The sequence below is a fragment of the Bactrocera oleae genome, chromosome 5 (assembly GCF_042242935.1).
Source record: "Bactrocera oleae isolate idBacOlea1 chromosome 5, idBacOlea1, whole genome shotgun sequence".
Taxonomy (NCBI): domain Eukaryota; kingdom Metazoa; phylum Arthropoda; class Insecta; order Diptera; family Tephritidae; genus Bactrocera; species Bactrocera oleae.
Genome location: NC_091539.1, coordinates 23,589,483 through 23,600,851, shown reverse-complemented (window position 1 = coordinate 23,600,851; position 11,369 = coordinate 23,589,483). Strand labels below are relative to the sequence as shown.

Below are 11,369 nucleotides of genomic sequence, written 5' to 3'. Positions count from 1 at the left end.
AAACTGTAAGTTTTAATTTTTTACTTAGAGCAAACATGTTTTGTTCTTTTATTTGTGCGCACCCCTGCTAGACCAATACGTAAGCAAATACTTCACGCACTTGTACGTTATTATGTATGTATTTTGATTTTTTTCTCGTACACTTATTTGTTTCTTCTTTAACTTGAACCCTTTGTGTGATCACCTTCTCTTTTTATTTAATTAGGTATCTGTTCACTTTTATAATTTTTAACTTATTGCATCTCTTCACCCCTTCACTTTGCCTTTTTTTTCTGCCCTATCACTTAAAATCCTTTATAATTTTGCGTATGTGTATTGTTTAGTTAATTTTGATCACTATTTTATATTTAAATCCCTTTATTTCTACTTTTATATCACTGTTTTCCTTATATGTAATTTTTTGAGTTGTTTTCTGTTTAACACATGTTCTTTTTACTTTTATTTCACCGAAAACCGAACAACGAGAAACGCACAGGCAATTTAGTCACGCATATGTCCCTGCTCGGACGCCATGAAAATTCTCAAGCATTTTTGAGGAAAAGAAATCTAGTTGGGATGCGCGACTATACTACCGGTAAAAGCGTCCGATCGCGATTTCGGTTTTTATACAATTCAATTCTTTATTACAGTTCATATATCACTTAGCCTAATTATCTTAAGCTAACGGCGAATATTTACAAAAAGGGGTAAGTGTAATTCATTTCGTTAAATGATGGTAAACAATTTAGGTGAGTATTTTAACTTGTATTATTAGGGTAAAAAATTTATATTAAATTAATTTAATATTTTTTTTAGTTTTAGAATTTATGATGTCGCTTGATGCAACAGGCATTATTAGTTATTAATTTTTATAAAAAATTAGTCAACACAATCACAATTAACAAATTTTAACCACGTTGGTCGCCAAATATTTCCCTCTATCAATACTCAAAAATATATACTTTTAATCCTTGATCTTTTGTAATCTATTTGTTATATATTCGGCTAATTTTGGAGCAGTGACTTTTGAATATTTGCCCATTTCTTTGAGATTTAAGCTGACGTTTCTAAGAGATAGCTTTCTCGAATGACGACTGAGTGGCCTAACTTCATTAGGACCTCTATATTAATTGATCTATACCGCCGCTCGACTCTTATTTAAATTTTTTAAATTTCATTGCATAATTTTTTTTCTTTTTATATTTTATCACAAAATTTCTTATGCCAACTGATAAACATTATCGTTCTTAAAATCTGCAAGCAGTGTATACTGTACGTAGACTCTTTTCAACGTAATTTTTGAGTTTTTCGTTCTTAACTTTGTTATTTTATGTTAAATAATGATTTTTTATAGTTAATTATGATTAGAAAGATTAGTATTAACACATTTTCTAAAAAATTTTTGTACCTTCAAAAATTCTGGAATACAACCACACAAATTTGGAAAAGTTGTCTACTAAAACCAATATAAATTATAAGCTTCGTTGTTTGCTTCATATGTCAAACATTATCAAAATTAAAAATGCTTTATGACCGATTTTCTTTATCAATAAGATTTAGTAGCAACTCCTTCCTTCCAGTCTTAGCGTTATTTACATACGTATATTATGATGCATTCGATACAACTTCTTACAACCTTAGCTGCTTTTGAAGTAAGTAAGCCTTCTTAAACGAGTAGTGTCCTTGCTTCTGTGCGGTTCGGATAATATACTCTTCCATTAATGAAGGTACCATTATTTTTAAAAATCTGTATAAAGTAAATGGCTTCTAAAAAAATTCCTCATATTCGATATTTGATCTCATAGTCATAATCCTGCAACATTGTCGCCTAACGAGACACACTCACTGGAACCTCATTCTTCCGTATAGTCATGGCGAAAGAGTTACAGTCAGTGACGATTTTGAAATGGACTCCCATTAAGTATACTCTCAATTTCTCTTAAGTGCCTTCACAATGGCCAACAGCTCATATTCATAGGAGGAGATATACCACTCCTCGACAGGCGTGGTTTTCTTTGTCATATACTGGTTTGGATGGAAACATTGGTCATCACTGTCTTTCTCCACCACATTCAAATATAGACCCATTAAATTCGATGATATTATCAACCTGCTGCAGTATGTTGTTAAAAGTGATAGCTTGATATATAATATCACCTTCATGGATGATAGGAAAAAGTATTTCTAATTCACACGCGTCAATGTTTGTTTTATGATTGCAACTGCCCATCATGTTTAGAATACTGCCGCCTATGCCTTTCAACTTCCGATTTATTGGCAAAGTGACCTATCTTCCTACATCGATAGTAACGTATCACCTACTTGCAGTTTTGTGGCCCTTTTACCCAAGTCTTCGTGATTCCCTTGAGGCAAAATCGAACTGAGTTGACGCCCTGAACGTATATTGTCGTATATGAAAATCTGCGTTTTGAGTTCTGCAATCGTACTAGCCAAAAGTTCGCTTTGTTCGCCATAGAGTCAGGGATGCTCTCAGTGAAATTTTCAATGATCTAACTTTATTGGTACACCTAACTTCATTAGGCCATATAGATATTCACGTTTGGGCGCTTCCGCCGAGTTCTTAGCTGACGATGCACCTCAATAACTGATACTGTTTACGCAAATTCTTTAGTTAATGCTTGCTTAGTATTCCCCAACTATTGATACCGCGCTGTCTTCGCACAAAAATCTAAACAGCACCTCTAAGCAGCTGCTTTTCATAAACAAGCTTTTGCAGATTGTCCCACTGCACCGCTGTGAAATTATTGCCAAAGTCGGCTAGCCATTCCTCAAGAGTTGGATTTCCGATACCACTAAATGACTGAAGGCTCATTACTCAGCGTTCCTATCGAAGCCATCGTTGTTGCTAATGGTAACTCCGCAATACTCGCAAAGTCCGTCCTGCAAAGTAGCTTTGCGTGTGTTAGTTGAAAGTCCCAGACCAATTAACTTTTCTTTTAAACCATTTACTGTGCAATGCAAATATTTGATCTCTATTCATGTCGAAATTTCCAATGGTAAATTATTACAAAAATATTTATCACAATAAGTAAAAGTAAAATAATACAATTGCTACAATAGTGTAATACAGTTTTTTTCTTTTCCAATTATTCTGAGCTTTGATTTTAAATAAACATTACGTTAAACATTCTTATTGGTAACAAACCTCAAGTGATATTTAGCTTATTGCAATTAAAATCTTCTTCAATATCCAGATTGTATATATTTTGACAAAAACAAAAATTTATTTTGGTGATACAAACATTTAAGTATATGGTTTGTACTCAGCAAATAAATCGCTTATTTCAAATTATGTTAACACATTTTCTTCTCTGTTATCAAATAAAATCGCAGAACTTAAAGATTTTAACGGTTAACACATGCAAATCTAAATCAAAAAAGGTTTCTAATTAAACTATACATATTTCCAATATAAAGCTGCTAGTACTTTTTGCTTATTCTTTACTTCCAATCTAAAATTTTTTAAAATAAGTGTAAACTATTTTTTAAACTTTTATGACAATCTTCGGTTAATTGTATTTATAGAAAGTACTATAAGTTATTGTTAGTTTTTATACAAATACATATATGTTAAAAATGCGAAAATATAAAATAAAAACGAAAAACTAAAAAAAAAACATTTTGGTCGAAGTTTTTAAATTCGGTATATTGTTAAACTTCAACTTTTTTGTGGTATTATTTTTACAAATACGAGTAACTACATTGAAATGAGAAACACACTTTGAGATCGTGGACTAACTGGAAAAAAAATTTAGAAACAGTTAAAATAAAATTTAGTGGAAAGTTTCCTACACAAAGAGTCGATAAAATCTACTATTCCTAGGGTTATACTTTTTGAATTAAATTAAATTTGTAAAGCTATGTGCTCCTCTTCAGTCTTTTGTGTTCTATCTACTGTGCATAGATACGGTTTTTATAATATTTAAAATCTCCTTAACCGTAGGTATCGTAGTCTGTGCCAGCGCAAAGTTAAAATCATTTAAGCTGCAATCTTGATAACTACCGACAGCATGGAAATGGAGAGTTTCTGGTAATGTTCTTTCAGCTCATTTAGTAAACAAAATACTTTCTTATTGAAATAAAAAAAAAAACTTAAGGACTCATGGACTCCCACGCAATCGGACGTGCCGGTACATCGATCACCAGCACCACATGATTAAGTATAATATTATTTTCAATTACAATATTGACGTAAATAAATAACAATTTTTAATAAGCAAACACTAAAACTGGTGACCCTGACGAAGCGTAAATAATCTGCTGATGGCATAACATGCTGAAAACCATATAAACATCGACACCCTGAACGTTAGACTCCATTAGGTGACAACTTTGGATGGTGGATTGGTGGATTCGACCAGATTCGCCATAGTGCTTGGTTTGTTTGTTAAAAGGATGTGTTGTGTATGTCAAGTTGAAAAATTAACCACAGGTTTTTCCAATTTTTTGATTTTTGTCGGTTTTTAGATACAATGTCCGTCTTGAAACGCACCCTTTTTTTAATTTGACACAGTGAACCAGTGCTAACAAACAAATTTTTAGCGGTTCATAATCATGCGTTTTTTAATGTTATTGATCCCTCAAAATGTTACAAAGAGCAATACCAACAAATTCAAAAACAATTAAGAAACTTTGCTAGTAAATTGGTGAATAAGTGGGAAACGAGTCATAGGTAGATAGATTGGCAAAATAAGAAATGGTTAGATGGAGGATTTCCGTCCGCGATGAAATACAAATCTATCATTTCAAGTGACAATGATATTATATCCAACATGTTTGCAGAATTTTTCAAGTCAAACTACAAACTACGTACTGTGTCCGAATAATTGAATTAACGCTCCAATTATTTCTGAACGACGTCCTACTTAATTTAAATAAGTTAAAACCATCGTTTAGTTACGGCCCAGACATGATACTCTCATGCTTCCTAAACAATAGTGCCAAATATATTTACTTGCCTTTGACAATGATATTTAATTCCTCTCTTAAACAATGTATATTTCCTTTAATATGGAAACAGTCATTTATAATCCCTTTGCATAAAAGTGGATTTAGGTCCAACATTGAAAACTACAGAGGTAACGCAAAACTACCAGTTATACCTAAACTTTTTAAAGATATTATTCTTCATCTCAGCATGGATTTCGTAAAGGGAAATCGACTCTAACAAACTTGCTTAAATTTGTAAACCATGTATCATTGGTATTTAGGGAACATAAGCATACGGATGTTATATGCACAGACTTTAGCAAAGCTTTGGATAAAGTAAATCTCTCGATTCTCATACATAAACTTGATCTGCTCAGCTTTCAGCCAAGATTTCTTCAATGGGTAGCTTCTTATCTTTATAATAGAGCACAACGAGTTATATTTGAGGATACTCTTTCAGATACTATTAATGTCAGGTGTTCCGCAAGGTAGTCATCTTGGCCCGATTCTGTTCTTGTTGTTTATTAACGATATTTCTTCCGTAATAAAATTCTCAAAAATTTTATTATACGCCGACGACATAAAACTTTTTAAATCATACAGTTCAACTGATGCAAGGTGTCTGTTGTAAACAGACTTAAACAATTTGGTTGCATGGTGTGATAGAAATTATTTGCCATTGAATCTCAATAAATGTAGATTTGTGCACCCCTCTCCTTATGTAATAAAAGACCATAGTCTAGAGCTAGTTTTTAACTATGTTGATTTGTGAGTCAATATGGACGCTAAGCCTAATTTTAGTCTTCATATTGACACCATGGTCTTGAAAGCGAAAGCTGTCCTCAGTTTTGTTAAACGTTGTTCTAAAGAATTTAGAGATCTGTACATTACGAAAACACTTTTTACAACTTTGGTTAGACCTATATTTGAATATGGCTCTGTTGTATGGAACCCTAGCTACCAAACCCATTCTGACAAGTTAGAGTCTGTTCAAAAACAATTTTTACTTTTCGCCCTACGCATTACCGAATGGGTAAGACTACCTCCATACACTGGTCGTTTAAAAATTATACATCTACCTATACTTTCTAGTCGCAGGGAAATGCTTGGCATAATATTCTAAGTAAAAATCTTGAATGGAACAGTTTGCAGTTCTTTTCTACTGTCCGAAATTAAATTTAATATCCCGGTTCGCTTTTCGAGGCAGTTTAGATCTTTACTGTTAAAAGGTGAGGAGGGTAATCTTTGGGTTATTATTATTATAATTTTGCACACAATGGCTTGTGAAAACTGAAGATATCTTTCTAGCACAATACTCCTGGTTTTACATGCCTCCATCAATTCATATAATTTGTATACATTGCGCAGATATTTTAAAAATGTTTCGTTACCAATAATAATGATATTAGAAGGAGCGCTTGAAGCCAGATAATGAAATCAAGCAGCTTTTTTTTAAATGTGAATGAGTTACCGGACAGTTGTATTTCCGAAAGCTCTGATTTGAATTATATTTCTAAGCATTTCCTTGAATGTTAAGTAGGAAGAATTTATAAAAAATGTATTTGTGTTATAAAAAAACGAAGAATTACAGCTAACATTTGGTACTTTTTCATATTTTTCATATATGTTGTATATAAAATAATAAAGAAAAACAAGAAAATTATCGAAATTTATTGATAAAGTATTTGTAATTAATAATTAATAAAAATAACATTACACTTAAATCGAAGGACGAACCTGTCACATCTATAGCGACCACAAAACATTAAACCAATTGAAACAATTAAGTTTCGTTCTGAGGTGCTACGAACATTCAAATCACTAACCAGTTGATTTGTTCGGCCTAGATTTCAAAATGACAGTATAGCTTTCGCAAGAGCATGCGAGAAAAGTCAGAAATTTTAAACAACCCGGCAAACATTTGCGACTCTTAAACGCTACGAATCAGGAGACATGCTATTCGATCATATTAGTTTCGACGATGTAGATCCTTTTCCTTAACATATCCGTAACCGCCACTTTCTCACAATCCGCTTTACCCGACATGATGACACCACACATCGCAAAGCTCGAATCGTTAATTAGATTGCAAGGTTGGGAGTTCTATCATTTCATCAGATCGAGGTCGTTAATTTACATCTACTTTATTTACAGAGCTGCTCGCTCGGTATAACACATATGAAGACAACAAAGGGTAAGTCGAAAAATGGCATCGTACGTTGAAACGTTTAATTTTATGCATCAACTCAGAACATTGGACAGACTTTCACCGACCATCTCCTAGCCCTACGAATCATCTACAAGCAAGACCTAGGGCGTCACCTGCTGAGTTAAATTATGGTTCAGCATTGTAAATTTTTTCAGAATTTTTTATACGTTGCTGTTGACATAAAACGCCGTTAATTACTCAACTCCAAGAGAGGATCATCAATCAGATCATGGAATGCATCGACGCTATACGTTACATTTAAGAAACTCACAGAAACATTAGCATCACTCGTAGTGCTGTTGGGTTAGTGTGTGTTTGAGCTGCTTAATAATTACCGCAATATTACAACCCTGTTACTGACTTGATACACTGTTGCTGATGCTCAGCTGATAATCTGCTACAATATTGCAGTAGTTATTTCACGTAGACCATGTTACTTAAAATATGAAAATTTTAACGTACATAATTGCAGACGAATTGTTGGAAAATGAAGGTCATACTTTTTTGATAAATACGGACATAAAAAAGACAAAGAAATCGGATTTTGTTTAAATAATACTGCAAAAAAACGAAAAGTGTTAACAGTGAAATACCTTTTCAGTAGTATTGAATTACGCCAAATTTTAAGCGAAAAACAAAGAATAAATTTTATCGATCATAAAATTTATATTTTCTACAAATTGCACTTACAATTCCTCCCCCGTCTAAGCGCGTAATCAAAGTTTGTATGTTGCTTTTGTTTTGCTAGTGATGTGCAACAGTTTAGAAACAATTTACCGATAGAACGTGTGACGTTGACAGTGTTGCCAGAATTTTCGCTAATACTGCCGCAATAAATCCAGAACGAACACATCTTAATTAACCGATTGGTCCCTTAATCCTTTAATTCTTTCCCTTTTCTCATGGACTCTCATGCCATTGAACGTACCGACAGCAGAGATCATGAACATCGAACATATTATATTACTAACAATGTGTATAAGTTTTAAATTACAATAGTGAAATGAATAATTTTGAATTTGTATGAAAATCTATGGCTTTAGACCATGAATTAATTATATAAGGTTGTGTCGATGTGCTCGATTTTATGACTCAAAAATACCCTTTAACAAATTCCGTATTACACTTTTAAAGTTTAATCCGATATACCAATACCCACATATCTAGTGCTAACTTTTGGTTTTTAAATTTGAACATTCACACTCTTCCAGCTATACAATTTTTCATCAAAAATGTATGTTTCTTAAATATTATACAATTTAATTTTGGTTTATAGAGTTCAAACTTAGCAAAGGCTTTTATAAAGAAGGTAAGTACTTGAATTTTGTGTTGTTTCTAAAATTTATTAAATATAATTGCAGATAAAAATTATGGTGTCCTAAACATTGGATGTACAATTGTATTTATTTCTAGATCTCAAATGAACATAAAATTCTGTTACATCTGCGATTTTTTGGGCCTCAGTTGCTAAAGACTGTAAAGAAAAAAATCTGTACATTGAAGTGGAAGGTACCTGTACAAGAAAGTACTATTTTCTAAGTGTTAAATAAATATTAATTGGATAGTAAAAAATTTATTGAATACCGTGCTACCAGTCAAAAGACGAAGACGCTTTAATTTCTGGTGAAGAAAAAATTCCTTTAAAGTTTGTTGGGCGTGTGTGGACGCCACTCGTATTGTAAATACCAAATCTATAATGATAATGATTAGGTAAATGAGTTTTAGTTGTAATTCATTTCTAGTTCGTAAACGCTACACTTCTGAACGATTATTGAGGTAGTTAATTTGTTAGCAAGTTTAATCAAAAAAGGAAATTATGTAACTTTTATGGATATTGTATATATATAATTGTGGTCATATATCGGCATTGGAGTAATATTTTTTTAATTAGAATTAAACCTAACTGTGGCCAAAATTGTACATATATATTGTATATTGGTATGTTGAATAAGTATTATTGTTTTTAAAAATCCATACTTCCATACTAATAAGTTAAATGTGAATGTAATTGTAACGGATTTCTCGAAAAATCGCCTACTTTGTAACTCACCGTTGAGTTCGATCACTGAATTGTTAAATATACACTTATCTTTATTTCTAATTCCAACAACTTAACGCTTTACTTCTCATTATCTGAGCTTAGAACTTCTTACATATATCTCAATTGCTCTTAACGCGACAACACTCTAATTAGAACTTTGTTTGTTGCCCAGTCCGGCATCCCTTATATAGTAAAGCTTTAAATAGAACTACAAGTATATTTGCTGCACAATCCAGCAGCCCTTATATAATAGATTGTTAACAAAACTTTGCTATTCGAACATTCTGGCAACTACGAATTTTGCTATCTAGTTGGTTCTAGCAGTTTATCACCCATTCTGATTTTTTATGGCATTCGTGTTTGCCACACTGCCCTCCACCTAAGTCTGATTGTCCCGATTATACATATTTGCTGCAAGCCGTTCCATATGAACTACTTTCATTTTATTCCTTGGTCTTCCAATGGTTTGTATGCGATACACTACATTGTTGAGTCGTTTAATAACTTAGTATGGTTACACTGTAATTTGGGAGACAGCCCTTTCTTTTGTTGGGGGTTATATAACAATACCCAATCGCCTTCAATAAAACCCTCAAAGTTAATTTTCTTATCGTATTTTGTTGTCATTTTATCGCTCATAATTTTGGTGCGCTGTCTCACCATAGCATATATATCCCTATTTTCGTCTTCTAGGATGCTGTTGACTTCCTTAGCATTTCTTCTTTCGTCAGCGTTAGCTTCAAATTTCAAATCAATCGGTAGTCGAAGATAATTACAAAAAATTACCCTTGCTGGGGTTTGCCCCGTTGTTTCATTTACAGCAGACCGATAAGCCATCAGGAACAAGGATATATGGGTAACCCAATCTTTTTGATACTTGTCCACAATTTTCCTCAAATGTTCTTCTAAAGTTCGATTGAATCGTTCTTCCATGCCATCAGACTGCGGATGTAGTGCAGTCGTACGGGTTTTCCATATACCCAGTTTCTGGCACATCTCCTGAATTAAAGCTGATTCAAAATTCCTTGGTCAGAATGGAATTTTATTGGAACACCATATCTCCATACCCAATTGTTGATGAATACATCCGCTACTGTTCCTGCCTTTACTAGACACAAACTTTAAATTATTCCATTGTGCCCAATAATCCTTTGCGACTGGGCTTTCTGCTACTATTTCTTCTCGCGTTGGACGTTTATTCATCTCCAATCCATGTATTACACATTTCATATCTGAATCTTCTTGCTGACATTTACACAGTTCTTCCGGTCCCAGTCTGATGTTACTGTCATTAGTTGGTCAACTATAATGTCTTTTTTGGCCTCAGCTTTCGAGCAATGTCAGCATTCAAAATTACAGGGACGGCGGGACATGACATCAGAATTTTTATGACTACTACCTTTGCGATGTTAGATAGAGAAGTCGTAACTTTGGAGTCTCTCAATCTGCCAACTGCCCTCTTGGGTTCCTGAATTGTAGAAGCCCTTTTAGTGCTGCATGATCTGTTCTCATCGGAAATCGCTGGCCATTAAGGTACTTATGACAATGTTTGATGTACTTCACCAACGCCAGTAATTCGCTTCGAGTTACACAATAATTTCTCTCTGGCTTGCTTATTGTCTGGCTGTGATACGCAAACACTTTCTCATGCCCATCAATAACTTGTGATAGAATGCCTCCTACTGCAAACCCACAAATATCCGTATACAAAATATCGGGTATGCTAACAATGGCGCTGTTCCTTTTTGTCTTTTTAGTCTTTTATTGCCTCTATCTTTTCTTTAGCTGTGCTTTCCGTTGTTACTGTGTGTCCTAAGTAGCTTACTTCCTTTTTGAAAAGGAAACACTTTCTTGGGTTCAGATTTAGGAAAGCCTCTTCCAAATTCTTAAGGTTTTCATCGAAGCTTTTACCCAACATGATGATGTGGTCTTCCAGTGTAATCCTTTTAGTAACTGGTCCATTAGTCTCTCAAAAGTAGCAGGAGTGTTACATAATTCAAAGGGCATTACGGTAAATTGCCATAGACCATCTCCAACGTTGAAAACTGTATTTTTTTTGTCTTCTTTGTTTGCTTCCACTTGCAGTATCCACTTTTCAAATCAAATATTGAGAACCATTTTGTACCTTATAACGAGTCCAGAGTGTGGTCGATTCTAGGTAGTGGGTAACTGTCTTTCTTCGTAACATCA

At 33.5% G+C, this 11,369-nt stretch overlaps 1 long non-coding RNA gene across 1 annotated transcript; it reads left to right on the top strand.

The window, feature by feature from the left end:
• Positions 1 to 362: 362 nt before the first annotated feature.
• On the top strand, positions 363 to 9,212 carry LOC138857269 (uncharacterized). The gene is made up of 6 exons (XR_011396350.1): positions 363 to 574; positions 630 to 686; positions 3,944 to 4,030; positions 4,098 to 4,160; positions 4,218 to 7,022; positions 7,084 to 9,212. It is a non-coding gene; the product is annotated as an uncharacterized lncRNA (long non-coding RNA).
• Positions 9,213 to 11,369: the final 2,157 nt, after the last annotated feature.